The sequence below is a fragment of the Peromyscus californicus genome, unplaced genomic scaffold (genome assembly GCF_007827085.1).
Source record: "Peromyscus californicus insignis strain IS unplaced genomic scaffold, ASM782708v3 Scaffold_10__1_contigs__length_136768540, whole genome shotgun sequence".
Taxonomy (NCBI): domain Eukaryota; kingdom Metazoa; phylum Chordata; class Mammalia; order Rodentia; family Cricetidae; genus Peromyscus; species Peromyscus californicus.
In genome coordinates this window covers 109,942,416-109,957,451 of record NW_026294391.1, presented here as the reverse complement: position 1 = coordinate 109,957,451, position 15,036 = coordinate 109,942,416, and the positions used below count along the sequence as shown (strand labels likewise).

General features: G+C 38.9%; 1 long non-coding RNA gene across 1 annotated transcript in view; it reads left to right on the top strand.

Annotated features, from left to right (window-relative positions):
* The first annotated feature begins 1,311 nt into the window (after positions 1-1,311).
* LOC128115902 (uncharacterized) overlaps positions 1,312-15,036 on the top strand; it is a 64,057-nt gene continuing 50,332 nt past the window's right edge. Inside the window, exon 1 of the long non-coding RNA XR_008220316.1 lies at positions 1,312-1,420. This is a non-coding gene — a long non-coding RNA (uncharacterized LOC128115902). The remainder of the gene's footprint in view (positions 1,421-15,036) is intronic.

The following is a 15,036-nucleotide window of genomic DNA, read 5'->3' as shown; positions in this document are numbered from 1 at the left end:
GAATTTGGTAGATTCTGTACTTTGATCTGTCACTGATGCTCTCTGGGGTAGGTGTCAGCTTACACACCCTCAGGAAAGAGTTCCTACCCCAGTGTTTGTGAAGGGTAAAGTTTAGATGCAACAGACCATCATCATTTGGAATAATTAAAGTAAAAAGAGTTTCTGTTGGTAAGCAGCCATATTTTTAGAGAAGTATATTTAATTTTCCTCAGCTGTGTAATACATTAACCTTTGAAAGAATATGGATAGGTAAATATCCTGAAATATGTGTGAATAAACAATTAGTTTATTAATATATGTATATATTTTTTGAGACAGGGTCTCATTATGTAGCCCCGGCTAACCTGGAATTTACTTGTTGATAGACATTACTGTCTTGAAACTCAGAGAGATCCTCCTGAGGGCTGGCATTGAAGGTGAACACCACCACACCTGGCTTTATCATTTTTATAATTATATTTGGTATAGAAAGTATTTAAAATAGAAAAATGCTTTTAAAAGCAGGTTCATGATTCCAGAATTCAGAGACAATTGGTTTGGTACTAGACCACATTCTTTACCTAGTCATGGAAGTCAACTGAATATTAGAATTCGGAATGTTTCAGGTTTTTGTAAAGTAATCCAATGTATGTATTTATGATGTCCTTAGAGAAATGCAAGGCAGTGCTTCATAATCACAGAGAATAATATATCAGCAACAAAATGTGTAAATATTCACTCTATGCAAGATAAACAAAGGCTATAAATGTCACAATTGTTCATGTCAGACTTTTGATACGAAATGAGTTATAAAATTTTTTTCATTACAGAGGCCTTTGTACTTCATAATTGAATACGAATTTTTGTAAACTTACATTTTAACACAAGGCTTAGGTGATTTTCCCAGCACTCATTGTATGCTAGGCATCATGGAAGGAGTTTAGCTTTGCATGCTTGATATTGGTATTCTGAGGGATTGGGGTCCTGCGGCTTCAAAAGTGCCTGCTACCAAGGCGATACTGCAGATAAGGATTTATCCATTTCTACCCTGGTTGTCTGGCTGTTTACAGCTTTGGCCTAAGTTTTGGCCCTGGACTTTGACTCATGCATTTATTAACGTAGATCTGTAGTCCCAGGCTGGGGATGGCCCTACATTTCATCCTAGCTCTGCCCTCAATTCTCCTTAGCTCAAAGGCCAGATGTGGCAGCCTGGCCATGTTCTCTAAGCAAACAAATCCCATCCTATCTCTGGTTCTGCTTTTGAGAATCTATTTTAGCGCTGACATTTCATGGGGACTTCTGCCCTGCCCTACTTGGTCAAGTTAAGACAAGCTTGACCCGAGAAATGGTTGAGAAGAAAATAAATAAAGGCGAAGGTTAAATACACGCAGCACCAGTGCAGATTGAAGAGATGCCTTGAGAGGCAAGTAAGAAAAATTAAGTAAGTAAATAACAGAACATTGTGAATCATTGCTTTTTAACTTGATGGCTGCCTGTCTGTGCCTCTTACTGTGCCTATGCTCCAGCTTTCTGCATTCTGCCAGATAATGAATGTTTTGCAGAAGGAAATGTCAGAAGTCTTTCTTCTATACAAACCAAGAAGTGGATTTGGTGAAATGATAACTAATGGATGAAAAAATATTGAAAACCTGTAATTACCTATGATAAACAATATGGTATGCTTTCTTTTCTTTGTTCTGAATCTGCTGCTGCGTTATGTAATGCAATATTTCAGGCAGGCACTGCTTTTCAATTATATGGCTCATGCTAAAGTTCCTGCTGACAGGGAGAATGAAAGCATATTTTGGTTATTATGTTTTGCTTCCCTTCCTCATGGAATCCAAATGCCTATATGCTAATGTAAGCCCCGATGACAGGAAGTCCAAGTGAAATGTTATTAGAAAGCTATGAATATGTAGTTAATGAAATATGTATGATTACAATATTGCAGGACATGTGTAATATTGATGGAAACTCAACTGATCTCAATATTTAATAAAGACTTAATTTAAAATATGGATATTTGAGGGAGTGGGTTGTTTTATGCTTGCTGCAAATGCAGCATATGTTAATTTATTGCTGAGAATTTGTCTGGTGGATTCAATTTCCTCCTGTAATTTCTCATTTTGAGTTTTCCTTTTTTGGAAGCATGCTTCTGCATGCCCGTCTGAACTCACTACTTCTGAGTGTCCTAGGGTGATAGAAACATGAAGTACATGGTTTAAGGCATTCTAGAGCAGATAAACTGGCCAGTAATGATCTCCTATAGTCAGTTTTAATTGGTGTTTTTGCAAGTGTTGGGGAATGTGGGTCAATAACATAGCTTTTGATACTAATTTTAAGCCTCGGTGTTTAGTCTAAGCATTGGTTAAAGTGGTGGTCCAGGAAGTGGACTTAACACAGCCTGCAATTGCCTGTGTAGTTATCAGAAAATGTACTTGCAGGTTGGTTGAGCTCAGGTCTTTTTATGAATGCCAAGAAAATGACAGCCTATATAGATCATTAATAACTGAGCAGCAGAGGGTCACAGAAAGACAAATGGAAACTGCCATCCATCAAAAATCCTGTCTCCTTGGATTTATAAGAGTATTTTATTGTCATTTTTATTTTAACTGTTCATCCCTTTGATAATTCATACAACTTAAAACAAAAATGTTATTTTGTGTCCTTGTTTTGCTGAATGTTTCCACATGTGTAAGGTTTTTCCTCACTAAGTTCCTTGTGTTGAGACACTTGTATTCATACTTTTGAGTGGAGGAAAGTGAGTCACAGGAAGGTTATACAACTTGCCCAAGGTCATGCATAAAACTAGGAAATGGAAGAACTAAGAGTCTGAAGTAGGTTTATCTGTGCAAAAACAGAATTTGAAAAATGATTAGGTTCTCAGGAGTGCAGTATAAAATGACATACAGCGAGAAAAATAGAAGAAACAATTTAGGAATCAGTTACGTTTTATTTTCAAGATTTATTTAAGCTTTTTCGACTATTTCCCTGAGACTGATCCTTGGACAAGAATGGAAAATGTGGACGACTTGACAAGGACTATATCTATGCTGCTGGAGAACCAACTTCAAATATATATCCTATTAATAACCAGTAAAGAAGAGCATATCACGACAATTAGGGTGTTTGGCCATCCTATCACCAGAGTAGGTCAGTTCGGGGTGTCTCTCGACTATTGCCAGCAGTCTATTGTGGGGGCATCTTTGTGGATTTCTGTGGGCCTCTCTAGCACTTTGCTTCTTCCTATTCTCATGTGGTCTTCATTTACCATGGTCTCCTATTCCTTGTTCCCCCTCTCTGTTCTTGATCTAGCTGGGATCTCCCACTTCCCCAAGCTCTCTTTCCCTCGACCCTCGCCTTTCATTACCCCCACTCACGTCCAGGCTGTTCATGTAGATCTCATCCATTTCTCCATCATTGGGCAATCCTGTGTCTTTCTTGGGGTCCTGTTTTCCAGTTAGCCTCTCTGGTGTTGTGAGTAGCAGTCCAGTCATCCTTGTTCCACATCTAGTATCTTCCTATGAGTGAGTACATACCATGTTTGTCTTTCTGAGTCTGGGTTACCTCACTCAGGATGATTTTTTCTAGATCCATCCATTTGCCTGCAAACCTCATGATGTCATTGTTTTTCTCTGCTGAGTAGTATTCCATTGTGTATATGTACCACATTTTATTTATCCATTCTTCAGTTGAAGGGTATCTAGGTTGTTTCCAGGTTCTGGCTATTACAAACAATGCTGATGTGAACATAGCTAAGCAAGTGCCCTTGTGGTATGATTGAGCATTCCTTGGGTATATGCCCAAGAGTGGTATAGCTGGGTCTTGGGGGAGGTTGATTCCCAATTTTCTAAGAAAGCACCATATTGATTTCCAAAGTGGTTGTACAAGCTTGCATTCCCACCAGCAGTGGAGGAGAGTTCCCCTAGCTCCACATCCTCTCCAGCATAAGGTGTCTTCAGTGTTTTTGATCTTAGCCATTCTGACAGGCGTAAGGTGGTATCTCAGAGTTGTTTTGATTTGCATTTCCCTGATGATTAGGGATGTTGAGCAATTCCTTAAATGTCTTTCAGCCATTTGAGTTTCCTCTGTTGAGAATTCTCTGTTTAGTTCTATAGCCCATTTCTTAACTGGACTGTTGGGCATTTTGATGTCTAATTTCTTGAGTTCCTTATATATTCTGGATATCAGTCCTCTGTCAGATGTGGGGTTAGTGAAGACCTTTTCCCATTCTGTAGGCTGTCACTTTGCCTTGTTGACCCTGATTGTTGTGCTAGAAACCCCATCCAATGAATGAGGGAACTGGATGCAGAGATCCACGGCCAGGCCCTGGGTGGAGCTCTGGGAGTCCAATTGGTGAGAAAGAGGAGGGTTTATATGCGCGAGAATTGTTGAGACCAAGGTTGGAAAAAGCACAGGGACAAATAGCCAAATGAATGGAAACACATGAGCTATGAACCAATGGTTGAGGGGCCCCCAACTGGATCAGGCCCTCTGAATAGGTGAGAGAGTCTTGTGCTCAGTGCATGAGTTGGCTGTTTGAGACCTGGGGCTTATGCAGGGACGCTTGGCTTGACCTGGGAGGAGGGGACTGGACCTGCCTGGACTGAGTCTACCAGGTTGATCTCAATCCTCGGGGGAGTCTTTGCCCTGGAGGAGATGGGAATGGGGGGTGGGCTGGGGAGAAGGGGAGGGTGGTGGGAGGGGGGAAGAACAAGGGAATCCGTGGCTGATATGTAGAATTAAATTATATATATAAAAAAGAAGAGCATATCGAGATACATAACATTGTGCTGTATTGATAACATTAGTCTGATTTTGCTTAGGGTGAAAGAGTATGAGTTTCTGCTCAAGCACTCTACTTCCATGCATGAGAGAGTGTGATGGCAAGACGAGTCTGTCAATAAGTATGTTGTTTCCTCCTTCCCATGTGTTGTATGGGAATTCCTTGAAAGGTTAGGTTGTGGTGACCTATCTACCATGATCAACTCTGGCTAAACCAAGGGAGGGATACTGGTGCAAAGAAGGCCCTAAAAGTTAAGGGCTTTATATCTGATGCCAGGTGTCTTGTGTTGGAATACCAACTCTTCTTCGAATTAAGTAAGGTTTTTAAAACTTAGCTTGCTCCCTTTGAAAATAGAGACAAGAAGTGCTTTCTTGATTGGAATATTTAGAGGATTGTAAATATTTTGGGTAGTATCTGGCTCACAGTAATTCCTCAATAAAGATTAAGCATTGGCCATTATTCCTATCAGCTAAAGTGCTGGCCCAAATTGGAATACATGATTTTTTAAAAAGAAGCATTGATCTAATCTTATCAAGACCATTTATTATCCCAGCACTCTGGAGGTTAAAGGAAGAGGATCTTGGGTTTCTGGTCAGCCTGGGCTACATAGTGAAACCCTGTATACGTTCTCTTCAAAATTTTTTTTTTTTTGGTTTTTTGAGACAGGGTTTCTCTGTGTAGCTTTGTGCCTTTTCCTGGAACTCACTTGGTAGCCCAGGCTGGCCTCAAACTCACAGAGATCCGCCTGGCTCTGCCTCCCGAATGCTGGGATTAAAGGCATGCGCCACCACCGCCCGGCCAAAATATTTTGTGAGAAAATATCTACCTATTTTGAAAAACCTAGTCAGTAACATGACCATGTTGGCTTCTTTCTTTATTTTTTAAAATTTTGTATAAGTACATATGTACACGCATGTGCGTGCGTGTGTGTGTGTGTGTGTGTGTGTGTGTGTGTGTGTGTGTGTGTGTGCGCGCACACACACACACGTGTGGATGTGCATGTGTGTGTACATGCCATGCCATGCCTATGATGGTCAGGGGAGAACTTCTGGGACTCCTATGATGTGTGTTCTGGGGATGAAATTCAGGTCATCAGGCTTGGTGGAGAGCACCTTTATTCACTAAGCCATCTCACTGACTCTATCTTTCCTATTTTGATAGTCCTTTCTCTCAATTTGTATGTAGTTTGAATACTCGGTGATACATCAGTTTTATATTGGAATTTATGATAAATATGTTCCTTAAATAGACTCAGGTGGAAATAGGTTTTCTTAGAAGTACAGTAACATGCATAGAGAAGGAAATTAACCAAAGATTATTTTAATTTGCTGGTTTATGTAAGTTTGTCATTTTAACTATTAGAGGTTTTAATACTAGTAAGTCAGGTAATGGTAACAAGAAAACAACTGCTGTTGTCATAGATTAAATAATGATAGTATAGTCACTCTACTGTGAAGGTTATTTTTGTATCAGGTTTCATTGTACTAGCCTGTCTTGATTTATGTCTGGAACCAACTGACCCTGGCTCTGGCCCCTCTCTGCCCACATAGTAGTTTTAAGCACATCCTTTGGGAAAAAAGAGCCTGCCAGCATATTTATGGAACTCCCCAGGGGTTAACTTATATGAACTCTGAATTAGTTGGTCCGCCACCCCTGCTACCACTACTGTGCTACTGTGCCCTAGACTCAGGTGCTGAAGCTGCTGCCTTGCTAGCTTGCTGTGCACCCTGCCCCTCTCATTGTCCTGCCTATTGATACTTTTAGTTCTCATGAAGCAATGAGAACATTTAAGTCACTTGTAAAGTTACAAGAGTATGTCTTCCTTCCTCCTGCATTATATATCCTTAGAGTCCATACCACAGATATTTTGATTTTGAGATATTACAAAATTTTCTCAGCACATAAGGATTTTATTCATATCTCCAAAGCACAAAAATGTCCTAGTCAAAGTACTTGGTTTGAGGTGCCTGAGTATATTTGAAAGAATGATTTCATTGAATATTGAATTCTAGGTAGTGTTTTGTTTTTCTTTTAAAGACTTCAGTATTTCCCTCCATTTTCATCTTGCTTACATGGTTTCTACTTACTTGTATCGTATAGTGTAATTCCTGCCCATTATTTTCTAGAGTTGAGGTGAGGTTTCACCTTTGATTTCTTTGGAGGGTTTCCCCTGATATTTGCTAAGTTGCAGAGTTTATAGCATTTTTTCCTGCTTGGTAGTTTTTGAGTTTCTTGGACTTTGGTTTGATTTCTGTCATTAATTTTGGGAAAGTATCAGGCAGAATTGCCTCAACTATTACATATATGCATTTCTATAAATCTTTATCCAGTTGTTGACATTCTTGAAGGATAGTTTCAATGGATACAGAATCAGGGATGTCAATTTTTCTTCTTAGTATCAATGCTGTGTCACTTCCTTCTGGCCTCCATTGTTTCTCATGGAAAAACCTACATCCCTTCATGGCATTGTCTTTCTACCAGTAATCTATCCATTTCTCCAATTGTTTTCATGATTTGGATTCTTTGTCTTTAGTTTTCAAAAGTTTGACCCCACCCCCACCCCCTGATATTCTTGTATTTTTCTGTTTGCTTTAAGAGCAGTCAGAATTGCTCATATGAACATTCTTTTAACAGATAGTTTAAAGTTTTAATCACAGGGCCAAACTCAGTTTAATCTGATACCTGCCTTCTGGATTTTCTTCTCCTGTGAGGGTCAGGATTCGAGTGAATTTTTGTATGTGTTTTTGGACTGTGTTGCTGGTATTTTAAATATTTGAATTTTGTTTAAATCCTATGCCACTGAGTCTTGTTTAAATTTTATAAAGCATGCTGATATTTTCTTTTGTAATCAGGCAGTTGATATGGTTCAATTCAAACCACAAGCGCTAACACACCATCCATGAGCTGAGTTTCTCATGACACCTTAATTTTCAAAATATTTGTGGTGCATTTTGAAGCTGCCCTATATACTTCGCAACCAGTAGCCAGGATGAAATAGAAGTAGTGCTCTATTAGTTGAGTTCTGAATGGTATTGCCATGGTGACTCAGACCAGATTCACACATGTACAGTTCAGGGATGATCTTTGCTTACCTGAGCTCTTCAATTTTCTTGGGAGACTATGGTGCCTCAAGACTCTTGCTTTGGGTCTTCTGGCCATAAACTATCTACTTCTATGATCTCATTCCTGTCAGTGTTGATCAGCAAGAGATTGTAGAGAGAAATATTTTATCTTAACTCTGTTCTCTTGGAGCTTCCGTTTAACTGGGTGTAAAGCAAAGGTCGTCTTTAAAGTTTTTGTGACTTTATTTGTCAATACCTGTGTGTCATTGCCAATACCATTGCTATGGCCACTGGGTTGACTAGAGGCTGGGCCACAATAGGAATGAAAAAGAAGGAAATGAAACCGGAGATTCTCCTGTACTTTGACTGTTGACACAGTAGTAGCGAGCTACTTCTTAAGCCACACCGGAGTGCTCACTTTTGCTGTTCTGGTTGACTTGCTTTCTGGGAGAGGAAAATGACACTAGACTTGCTCATGGTCAGTGATTCTACAAATTCTTGTGGTTTTGCTATCCCAACTGTTACTTACTCTTCGAGTCTCAAAAAACATCCCCAATGCATTTTCCTGAGTTTCAGTTTTCATTTCAGTGAGAGGAAATGTTTGGCATGTTTTCATTCCAATTTACCTAGCAGTGAACTCAGCCCTCTTCAGAGTGATCTTGGCATGTCAAGGAGATGAATCATTTTCTCTGTAATAAAAATGAAAAATATGGTTAATGCTTTCTTACCTAGAACTCTTCAAGTGCATAAAAATATTTTCCCTTGGATATAGTAGCTTCAAGTTTTTGCTGAATTTAAATGACTTCTTCAACCCTGTTCCCAAGATTGGGACATGAAATATGGTGATTCAGTGAATAAAGCCAGTACATCACATGGAAAAGCTGGAGTTTAGCAAAATATGCTTAATGTTATAGCTTAAGTGTTTCACAACATGTCCTCTTAAGTAACATACACATTCTTCTCTATTAGCATTTTTTTCTTAACTGGTACATTATGATAGACTTGCTAGTGATTTGCTTTGGCCTAGTATAGTTGGAGAGTGCCCCTCCACTGCTTAACTTTAGGATTGGGCATGTGACTAGGCAAGCTGCAAAAGGATAACCTTGGAATATGCTTTTGTGGTTAGCCTTGCAACCTTGTCCTTCTATCAGAACTATAGGAATGTGCTTCAGGGACTCTACCTCCTGACAAAGGTTAAGAGATATGGACTCTTCCCACAGTTTGGAGTAAAATTCGAATGCAGTGGTTCTCAACTTGTGGGCTGCGACCCCTTGGGGATTGAATGACACTTTCATAGGGGTCAACTAAGACCATTGGAAAACACAGATATTTATATTGCTGTTCATAACAGTAACAAAATTACAGATTTGAAGTAGCAAGTAAAGTATTTATATGGTTGCTGGTCACATTAATAGGAGGAATTGGATAAAAGGTCACAGTATTAAGAAGGTTGAAAACCACTGCTCCAATGGGTCCAACATACACAACTAATGTACAAGTAGAAAGACATACTCATTGCTTCAAGCTTTGGAGCTTAGAGATAGTTTGATAATGAAGCAGTTTTGTGGCAACTGATATCTTAATTATGATCTTGTAAATGTTTCATTGAAGATGTGTTATATTTCTTCATGAAATTTGAATCAACATAGGAATTTTATTTTAATTTCTATACCTAAGGATATACTTATCTTCTTTATTTTCTTCACTGTTCATTCTTTTCTCACTGATAAGATAGTTCTTACCAAGGAACAGGCTTTGAAAAAAAATTCCATCTCTGGTTTTCAAGTTCTGTCAGGCCTATTTGGGGCAATGGAACATGGTGGGAGCTTGCTGTGAGAGACATCAAAGTGTCTATTTCTACACATTGTATTTGTTATTTTCAATCCCTTTTATAAATGCGACACCAGCATTCCTATAGGTCTTGCTGCACAGTTGGTGCTTGTAGGGAACCTCAGATCACAGGGCTGTGTGCTGATCTGCTCCTCATGACTCGTATTTCTTACCATGTGGTTTAGTGAACTTTAGAATAGGATTTAGACAGACCAGGGCTTGAGTACTACTTCTCTCCTTTAATGTCTGCAGGACTGGAGATAAGGTATATACTGTCTCTGAGCTTCAGCCACCTCACATATAAAATGGGGTGATAATCTCTGTCTAGCTCCCCCCTTAGCACTGCTGTGAGTGTCAGGAGCTGAATATAGACTAAAGACATCTTACTGTTCTCACTATTTATGTTGGGTACATTTAGCAAGCTAATAGCAGTCATTACAAGTGTTCTGGTGTTCTAGGGAGTTTCTAGAGATATGCCCCAGGCAGTCTCATCTCCTGACCTCTGGATTCTGACACAAATAGGCTCAATAGTCTCACCTTCCCTTTACACACTTCTAACACCCAGGAAGGTAAATCGTAGCCACACTTACCATATGCCTAGGACCCAGAGAATATTGATTATTTGACAATGAGAATATAAGTGTTAATGAGTGAACTTTGAAGAGCTAAAACAATACTACTGATGTAGCCATTTGTACTGTATTGCTTCTGAGTTTGTTTCTAGTAGTTAAATTAAATGCAGAGTAAATATATATTTAGTCTAGAGACTAAAAGCAATATCCAACCAACCAAATAATAATAACAAAACACCTAGCCTAAGTACTCTCTGTCAGCTTCACAGACCCTCATAATTTTTGCAATGTTAAGACATCTCTTTTCCCTTATTCTAACTGATTTTTAAAAACTATTTTTATTTATGGGTTTGTGTGAATGAATGTCATGTCTTTGTGCATACCTATGGAGGCCAGAAGAGGGCACCAGAGTCCACGTAGCTGTAAAAGTGTGAGCCTCCTGACAGAGGTGCTTGGAACAGAACTCAGGCCTTTTGGAGGAGCAACAAGCACTCTTAATCACTGAGCCATCTCTCCACATCCTGTTATTGGAACTTCTAAAACTATACAATATGTGAAGCATAAATAGAGTATGATTATGATTGCATATACCTTCTATTTCACTATATTAATTGAAATGGCTTTTAAGTTGAAAAGAATTCTCTTCTTATCAAGTATTTACCGTATGGCAGGCTCTTTATAGTATTTGTATCATATGCTATGATTTGTCTGGACATTATTCCTTTCATATTCACTTTACTTTTCTGGAAACCTAGGCTCACAGTTACTAATAAATAGAATCAGAGGTTACATTTGCATGCAGCAGAATCTAAAGTTTGTGCGTTCTGTAACATTACATTATTTGCATCTTAGTTTTTGTCATATGAAGAGTATGATTATATGTGCACTCCACAGTCATTTTGGTAAACAATGATTAGAACTGAGATATGGAATCAGGCATCTTTAGTTTCGAATTATGGCCCTAACTTTTCTCAGCTGGATGACTCTAGAAATTTTGTTTAGGCTGTCTGAATTTCAATTTCCATATGAAAATAATAGTGCTTCTTATTTAGGATTCGGGGGAGTATATTAGTTATTTTTCTGTTGCAGTGATAAAACACCATGACCAAGGCAACTTATATAAGAAAGAGTTCATCTTGCATTATGATTCTAGAGGGTTAAGAGTCCATCATGGTGGGGGGTAGCATGGTGGCAAACAGTAGGCATGGCGGCAGCATCAGGAAGCTGAGAGGTCACATCTCAACTATGAACACAAAGCAGAAAGAGTGAACAGAAAATGTGATAAGTCTGTAAATGCTCAAAGGCCACCTTCCTCTAGCAAGGCTCTACCTCCCAAAGCTTGCACAACTTCTCCAAACAGTGCAACCAACCAGGGACCAAGTGTTCACATAACTTAGCCTATGGAGGACAGTTTTTGCTCAAACCACTACAAGGAATTAACTAAAATTACTCATATACAGTTATTTATATGGTACATATGACATAGTAAGTACTCTATAAACATTGGTTAAGTGTATTTCAAGGTAAAAGATTTATAGAAGTTAAAAATATCTTTTTAGTTTTATAGACCATCAATGGATATTGAAAACTCAATTATACGATGTTAGAACTAGAGGGTAGGGTCTTAGAGGTTTTAATCCAAACTCTTTGGGCATATAGTAAAACTTGGGTTCAGAGATGGGGTATAACTTGGATTTATATTGTCTTCCATTGTTCCCAATTACACTTAGTTAGCAAAGTCTCCTGATGAAGTCAGTGACCTTCAGTAAAGAAGGGCTTGCTTTATTCATTTGAAAACTGTCAGGGATCTCTCCCTTTCTTACAGTGGTTGGGATTTATAAGGAGGACATAAAATTTTAAGGGGATTTTGATTAGGAAAAGCATGTTTCTTCCACTAGACTCTCCTTTCCCACACACCTTGCATACTCACACTTCCCAGAAAAAGCTTGAAATGAAAGAAATTGCTTCCATCTGTAGCCATCTCTTCACTCTGCTTACAGCTCCTACTGCCAGAACTTCCTTTTCCTGTCTTCCATATCCACTGGGACCTGTTCTCTGTCAAATTTACTTGATAGAGTAAAATATATGTGAAAGTGTTAATGATTTAATGTACTGCCTTCCCCACATATTATCTCCATATTAACAGAAGCTTTTCCTCCAAGGAATATGTACAGTGATAGTTCATGCATGAAATTATAAGCTTATAGGTAGGAGAGGAAAATGTAAGGACATATCTCATACCACCTGGGTAGTCTCTTGGAAAATAACCATCCTTTGTTGCTTCTTCAAAGAAAAACTACAAGGAGCTGGAGGGATGGCTTGGTGGCTAAGGGTACTTGCTGCTCTTTAGCAGGATTTTGCTTTGGTTCCCAGCACATTAGATTCCTGTAACTCAAACTCCAGAAGTTCTGACACCTTCTTCTGGCACCCACAGGCACCTTTGTACACTGACTCACAAATTTATTTACAATTGGAAATAAAGTAAATATTAAGACTGATTCTTCTTGCATCTGTTATGAGGTGTGGCCTTGGTTTGGTAGCCTTTTGCAGCAGAAGGGAAGAAGTAGAATTTGCCCTGGCTCTTAGTGATGGGACCTGGCCTGCTGGAGTTCTGAGGTTGGAGAGTGTATTGAGACTTGTGGAATATTTAATGGGATGGGGACTGAACTACGTTACAGTGTAAATAAATCTAGCAAGAAGAATTCTGTTGGAATCAAAGTCATGAACATCTATCACTTCGTTAAAGGTGATAGGCATCCAGAAATGACAAAATAGAGGGTGCTCATTTTCATTACACCCCCATCTACATTGGTAGAGACACAAGCCTACAGACTAATCATCAAGTTGGGCTGGCTATGGTGACTGATATGGGAGCCAATATTCCTCAACTAGTTTATGTAGGAAGGGACTAGTATAGGAAATATCTCTGTGTTACCACTCCTGCTATACCCCTTTATATTATTAGTTTCAGTATATATGGGAAGAAAAATGTTCAAACATGGCCTATGTTTTTACCTATTGGGATGATTTGTCCAAGGTTACAGAGTAAGTTCATGGCTTAGTGAAGGCTAACCCAGTGCTCCTGACACTGTATTCAATGTTCCTTCTAATGGAGTCTCCCTTGAGTGGGTTATGGCTACAAAGGTGGCATGATTCTCAGGATTACTTTCATATATATATATATATATATATATATATATATATATATATATATATATATGTATGTGTACATGTTTGTACATAGTGGCTGGCATGCATTAAATATTTTGGATAACATTACTATTATTGCTAATATTTTATACATATGGACCCCAAATATGAGAGCTTTGAGACTTTGTAGCCCATTCCTTTCAGTATGGAGATAAAAGACTTTCAGAATTTCCCCCACAATTTAAATCTTCATAAAAACCTTACTGGGCTAACACCCTTCTTCACCTCATACTCCTCTTTTCCCTACATCTCTTCCTCCTCCTTGTTATTATTCTCAGCCTACCAGGTAAAATAATAGGGGCAGGGAAATTGAATGGCTGAGCAATGACTCACAGCAAGTAACAAGTCAATGACAGAGCTGGGTAGGCCAAAGCCAGTATTTAGCCTCCTACATGAGAGACACAGTCCCAAGATCCATACAGGGGATATCAGGGCAGGCTCATGCACTTTATACAGAGTAACAGCAGGTTCAGGGATGTAAGGGTGTTGTTTTGTATAAGCAGCAGGTTCCCTAGAATAGGAGCCGAGGAACAGTGGAAGAGGCTGCTTATCAACCCATTTTCTTAGTACCAGCCACGCTTACAAGGAAGAGTGGTTTATGTTATCTCCATTCCATCTAATTGGAATGAAACTGACAAAAATAATGTATTCCGATCATATTGAGAGGCAAGCTCTACAATGAGATCATAACACAGCAACATGTTTGAGAAGCAGAAAGTAGAGAAAGGAAATAGAGAACACAAGAGAGGGAGGGATGGAAACATGAAAGCCTTTCACAGGCAAGATCTCAACATGTAAAGTAGAGAGGTGAAAAGCAAGCAGCTGTGTGAGAACAAAAGGACATTCTTTGGCTTCTCATTCTGCTCGCTGCCCAGACTCTTCAATTGCAGTTCCTGCTAAATAATAATGTGGGCTCTCTTTGCTCTCAGCTCAAAGAGAATGATAAAACAGCAAAACACTCAAAGTTACAGTATAGCCACAGATAAAAGTTGATGACACAGATTTCCCCCTGCCCATCCTCACTCTGGCAACTACTACCAGAGATGCACAATGACAGTGAATATATTGAACAAAGAAGGAAAAGACTCGAGCCAAGATGGGGAAAGGAACCTTTCTTTAGTTCCCTAATGGGGTGTTTTGATGATTTCTAATGCTGGCAGTGCTCAATTTTGCATCAGCAAGTTGGGGAAGGAGAGGCTACTTATTCTGGTATCTAAATTTGCAATAGAGCAGAGCTATCATAACTCTGAAAGTACACATTAGATGATAGAATCATAAACATTAATTTCTGGATTTTTTGATGGATTAGGACAGTTAAAGAAATTCGTCCCTGAATTCTATTCACTAACAAGAAGACATGAAGTGGTAAAATGAGAATTCAGTTTTTAGAAAGGAACTAAGAGTAATTAGGAGCCACATGCTGACAAGCTGGGTGTCAATTTTAGATATTGATTCTTGACATTTTCATTAAAATATGGCTTGTAGTCAAAGAAAAGTTTTTATTAAAATATAGCTCATAGTCATCAGAGACCAGAGGGTATTAGTATAGGTTTACTGAGAAGCTGTATAATATAAGCTTCATTTGCTTGTTTGATAT